Source organism: Rhincodon typus, chromosome 23, assembly GCF_021869965.1.
Source record: "Rhincodon typus isolate 14 chromosome 23, sRhiTyp1.1, whole genome shotgun sequence".
NCBI classification, from domain to species: domain Eukaryota; kingdom Metazoa; phylum Chordata; class Chondrichthyes; order Orectolobiformes; family Rhincodontidae; genus Rhincodon; species Rhincodon typus.
The window spans coordinates 14,930,778-14,937,224 of record NC_063354.1 but is presented as its reverse complement, the minus strand read 5'-3'; positions in this window follow the sequence as shown (position 1 = coordinate 14,937,224).

Below are 6,447 nucleotides of genomic sequence, written 5' to 3'. Positions count from 1 at the left end.
CAGTAACAGACTCTGAGATATGTGCTGTTTTCGAATAGATCTACTTCATTTTACATCATACCATTTCTGTGTTTTGCTCTTCCCTCCCCTGCCCAGCAAAGTTAGTGGGAGAGGAAATGGTGAAAGAATGGTTAGATTTTTTTTTTAAAAAAAGCACTGGCACGTGTATAATGAGCAGAATTGTTTAGCTCTGTGAGTATTATTCCACAGTCTCTGCAGTGAAACATACCTTTTCTTTGTAGAAAGGTTTGCAGAGACTGCAATTTGTTGATTTTTAGCCTGTTTACCTGTGAATCTTAGCAAGAATGACCTGACTGACTGACTGCCTGGTACCTTCAGAGGATTAAATCAGCCATGGAAGAGCATTGAGAAATCAGCAACTTTAGTCATTGCTAGAGATTGAGGAAACTGAGTAATTCACTGCCAGGTACTTTTTCACTGAAAGCTTGAGTGTCCAGGATCTAATCATTTTCCTGTTAGGAATAAGATATTTTATTTTAAATTATTCTGACTATCATTGCTGTCAGTAGTCCCCTTTTTTCCATCTCAGCACAGCTAAGTATAAAATGAAGGATTAATGGCAAAGACTCCAAAAGTGGGTGAAGATATTTGTATTGAACTTTCAATACAATCAATATTAAACTTTACCGAAAATTGCAATGTTGTTGTTGTTGTTGTTGTTGTTGTTGTTGTTGTTGTTGTTGCCGCCTTGTGGAACTAGGTTTTTGAGTTGAAATCCAGTAGGAGTTGGTGTAGGTTAATAAAACCGCACCTTTTTACATTGCAGCCAATCCTGGTTGTATGGCGCTAACACTGTGTGTAGACAGCCTGTGTCTCCCTGAGCCTTTCACTGTCAATCCTGGGAATGATGCTGTTCAGTTCAGGGTTCCCTTCAAAATTGGTTTAGTTCCCCTACCCCCAGCTAACATTCCCCCCCACCCTCCCACCCCCTCTAATGCCTCCTGTTTTCAGGTACTTTATCTGAAGAGGTTCTAGGTGATTTTTGGTGCCTGTGATTATTCTGGGTAATGCTTTGTTGTTGGACTCTGCAGGAGAGTGGACCCAGTCTCACTGCCTGTTGTCAGGAAAAATCCGAGGGATTTACAGCCTGACAGTCTGTTTGGCCACTTTATGAAGGCGTTGAGTCATGTTCTTGTTCACTCCCACAAAGTGGATTATTTACCCAGTGTGCCTTTCCTGGGATCCCTTCGGGATTTTTGCAGATTGATTAGGATCTGTCGAGCCAATATGAGATACTCGGAGAGTGTGGTATCACAGTGTGCTTTTGGGACAGCATTGCACCTCGGGGTGCATTGGCTAATACCACTGGCTGGTGTTTTACCAGGGGAATGGGAGCTATGGCCTGTAGTTTCGAGGAGGGACCTCGCGTGGTTTTACTCTGGGGGAACTTGATGTGGTTTGCTCCCAATCAAGCACTCGCCAAGGCAGCATCGGGTCTCCCTGTCCCGTTGGACAGAAATACCTCTCTGCTGGACCACCAGGAATGGCAGGCATAGCCGGTATGAGACAGTGGGAATGGGCGGGAATAGTATTCACCAGAAATTGCTGAAGAATCCATGGGCAGAGGGAGGGGCTTCACCAGTGAGTGGGGGAGATCGAGGATGTTCAGAAGCAGGAGCAGAGCTCCCAGCAATGAGGAACCCCTGGCCACCCTGTAGGCCCCCATACACTCGGGCCCCTCAATTCCACCCCCAATTGCACCACACACTGGTAGGCCTTTGGCAAATCTTCAGAAGGCTTTGTTGAGTGAGTGACTTTCCTGGGAGCTGAAATCTGTGCCCACTGCTTGAATACCAGAGGCAGCAGTAGAATGATGATATCCTTAAGTGATCCATCAATGTCTCCCAAAGGGTCTCGTTTTTAATTTTTGTGTGAGGGGTTGGCTAGCTGCGAGGCTCATCAACCCAGATCCTCTGCTCTCAACCCTCACCCCTCTGCCTTCAAACACCTGGAGATGGCATGTGTGCGTAAAGCAGTTATTTCACTCACGATGTAAATCTGGGTACAGTCCAGTGAAGAACCCTTGTGTAGTTATCCTGCTGAGCAGCTGGTCCAGTGCTGCATTTGTATTGTTTTGTAGCTGGGTCTTATCGTGCTAACTCAACACTGAAACCAGTCTGTCTCCCACTTCCTCCTTTTTTATTTGTTTTTGGTGGGTGTTGTTTTTTTTTCGTTTTGGGCTCTCATTCAGCTGACTGTGCTCAATTTACTTTTCATTAAGAAAGTCATTGCTGAGGAAAAGTGACGTCTGTGTTGTTCTCTGACCGTTTTTAACTTGTCCTTCTATTCCAATCCCCTCCCTTCGCCCCTATTTCTACATTGTTTGTTTGCTTTTCCCACCCCCCACTTTTTTTTAACAGCTTTCCCCGTGGCCACTGTCTCTATCGCCCACTCCCCTATGCCTCTCCCAGCCCACCTTCTAATGGTGTTGTGTGCTCACTCCCTGGATAACGTTTTGCTTGTGCTCAGATCTGACTTTTTGCAGGCTCCTGATTTTTGACGGGGGATTTTGCAGGATTTGCACTGGCTCTAGTACGAAGTGAGTCAGAGGCAGAGCTGCAACCAGTGTTTGGTTGGCTCCAGTTTGTTCTGGTTGAGAAGCCCACCATGATTTCCTGCACGTCCTTCAGCCGATCAGAGTGCGAGAGAGCTGCCCTGATTTTTTTTTTCCTCTCTCTGACAGCCAGAAGCAGGCTATCAGCTTTCATTCTCATTACCTTTTACCTTCTTCCTCGTCCAAACCTCTGTGCTACTTTGTTTTCAACAAAACAAATTTTCCTCACTGCCTGCTTTTGTTCCCTTTTTGTATAGCAGTATCTTGAGTTGGCCTGGCATTGGCACAATATAACATTTTCAGTGAGCGCCATCTTCCTTCCTTGATTCTGTTACAAACAAAGACTTTTTTTTAAAAAAAAAATTCCTTGTAATCCTTTTTGTTTTAAAGGGAGGCACGGCTCACTTTACTATCATGCACTTTTGTTTCCTTCTGACAAAAGCTGTATGTATTTTTTTTTCCTCTCTGTCTCGTGCGCTCTCTCTCTCGATTTTGTGCTTGGCAAGCAGATTTCTCATGTTTTGGGGGTTTGCGACTGCTACTGCTTGCTGCCTGGACCCCACACTCTCTGAGAGCTCTGCTAATCTTGTGTAAATCTGTGTTTCCCATGCCTGCACTGCACAGAACAAAACTGACCCTTCAATCACCTTGCCAGCTGCCCGTGGCCAATCACCACTCCCCATGCTTATCTTTTCTTTTGATCTATTTTGATGAAAGGAGCGGCCTGTTTGTCTAATGGCTTATATCTTTTCATATAAATTTTAAAGGGATATATTGGGTTTTATGTTCTAACACACACCTTAAGGTCTTGTAATACTTATTTTGTTGTGCTACAGTTTTTATTTCAACACTAACATTTTGTCATTTGTTAAATAAACTCCGGAAAAGCTTTTTTTTAAAGATTAATGCAAACAAAGCATAGACTTGCTGTGAGAACGAAATCGTTTTTAAAATATTGTATCAAGCATATCTGAGTTCCAACTCTTGCGTTCATTGTAACCCTTTGAACACTGAGTGCTCAGCATTCTGAAACGGGAGCTCACCGCTGTCAAAACCACCAACATCAACCACCACCACCACCCCCCCCAACTCCCAAAACCCTGTTAAGGTCCCTGCCTGCCCTGGATGTTTGAGGCTTGAGCTTCATTCAGTGGAGATGGTCAATAAGGAAATAGTCTCTATTCCCCCACTCCCCTCACTCACACACAGTCACTCCCCTCACTCCCTCTCTTTTTTTTTTACTCTACAGCAGTTCATGATCTGTCAGTGAAAACTGGGAGAGGGGTTTGTGGGGAGATCTGTGAATGCAGTTGTGGGAAAGGCGGTGGAGGAGGAACTGTTAGAGTGGGAGCACGGCTGCTATAATATGATCTTTGTTGCATGATGTCCCTTACTGCCACAAAATTTGTGAGGCCCGAGGTATTAGCTTGTGACCCCCACTTTGGGAAGCCCTGCTGTCTGGTATGAATTAGAGCAGACAAGGACAGAAGCATTGACTGATGGTCGCATTGAATAGCAAACAAGGCTATGTCATGGGGCACTCTGAAGCCATGCAGAATGGTTCTGGGTTTGATTTATTTTTAAGCATGGGGTGTGGGTGTCACCAGCCAAATCAACATTTATTATCCACCCCTAAATGCCCAAAGGATAGTTAAGAATCGACCACATTGCCATCAGTCTGGAGTTACATGTAGGCCAGACCAGGTAAGGACAGTGGCTTCCTTCTCTAAAGGACATTAATGAACCAGATTGGTTTTCCTGACAATCGTACACGTTAGGTGGATTAGCCATGGTAAATGTGGAGTTATAGAGACAGGGTGGGATGTTCTTTTGAAGGTTTGGTGCAGACTCGATGGGCCAAATGGCCTCCTTCCGCACTGTAATGATCCTATGATTCTAAGATGATAAGAACAGCAGGAGATGTATGGACAGCTGGAGCTGAGAGGGTTGATCAGCTGGAACTTGAGGTTGAAGAAGATTTCGGGGATGGCAAAAGCCCATAGAGGGATTTGAAAAGTCAACTTGGGATTTTCGTTGCTTTGGTGAGCAGCAAGTGAATTCATGTCGAGCTTTCTGTCTCACTTGAAGGGAAACAGCCTATTGGTAGAACCATTCTCTTTTTTTTTAAAGAAAGGCTCAGGTTTGAGACTAAACATGTCAACCAATGATTCTATTAACTTTTGTATAACTCATTGCACTGAATGGGATCCAATTTGACGTGGCTGGACAAATTAAGGAAGGGTTCAATTTCTGTAATTTGAGGGGAGTTGGAGACAATGCATATTTTCTAGATGGTGGAAGCATCATTTCCAGAATACACATGATCTTCCGTGGCACTGTTTCACAGCAACTTTACTGTGACTGACTGGTTGTTTAAGTCTATTGCTGTCTACAAGTACATGCACCATGTCTTTGTTTCCTGATGGTTTTGAGTTGGTCAGTTAATCCCTCCTGTAAATCGTGTGCGTGTGCGTGTACGTGTGTGTGTGTCCCTGCATGTCTTCCACCTCTGCCAATACCTGCGTTCCATGACCTTCCAAATTCCACGTTGCACCCACAGAGCTGTGTTATATAGTGCTGCAGCTTGTCTTTCAAAGGTCCTCCTCCCTTGATTGGGATTTGTGGAATATTAAGTATGTCCCATGGTTGAAACACGCTTAGATAAACAATATCTCCAATCTCTCGATTACAACGAGCCAAATTTTGCTTTTCGGATCTGTTTCATGCTTCACCTTTCAGTGAGCTGCTCTGGAATTACCCTGCTCATACTTTTCCATTCTGCAATTTAAATTTTTCAAACAAATCAAATATTGTCCAAGTTTGATTGCTACATGCCACCTTTGTTTGTGCAGTGCAGATTAATTCTCCCAGAACAAGGACATTTGTAGCTGGTTGAGGACAGTGCAAGTCTGGGCTGGGCCTACATGTTGGTTGATGACTGCCTGATTTCCCTTGAAATATTTAATACACAGGTGAGAAAGCATCTGAATTGTACAGAATTTTCCTTTGCTTTTTTAGAAGATCTTTTGAGGTTGTGTACTAAATGGAAAACTCCTGGTTTGTTCTGCTGGTAGTGCTTAATTGGGTAAATAAAGAACAGTTAGATGTTATGGTAAAATTTCATGCAAGGTAATGGGCTTGTGGTAGTCAAACTTGATATGATAGCCACATGTTACTATGCTAACTTTCCACGAGGTAATATTCTGTTTATAATAAAAGCAGACAATGCTGGAGAAACTCAGCAGGCTTGGCAACGACTGTGGAGAGAAAAACAGTTAACATTTCGAGTCCAGTGTGACTCTTCATAAGAACAAAGTCCAAAATAATTCTTCCAAACTCAAAATATTAATTCTGTTTTTCTCTCTCCACAGACGCTGCAGGATCTGCTGAGTTTGTCCAGCAATTTTTGTTCTCCTTGCAGCTCAGCAGTGCTTTACTTTTATTTTTGTACTTTGCTTTAAAGTTTTTTTTTGAGAGAATTAAAATGACAAACCCATGTTCTGAGCAATTGCTGGAATGAGGGAATTCTGGTGTTTAGTCAGTGGCGCATGAAATGAGGTCCATTTCCAACTCCAGGTAGGTCTGAGGTTTGGTGCTGCCGATTTTAACACTATCTTGGTGAGAGTGAACGCAGTTTAAATCAAGTCCCTGGCAATAGCTGCCCAAGACAGCTGATAGCTTGCCACCTGTGGAGTCAGGCAAGTGCATGCATGTGTGTGTACACCAGATGTGAGTAGGATCAGGGCTCGGCTGTGATTTGCACTCCCACCTCCACATGAACTTTGAATACCCTCCCAGCACACCCTGTCCCGGTCCACATGTGGAGAGTTATTATTTGTGTGAAGTGTTGGAAGACTGCCAAACACCTCAGG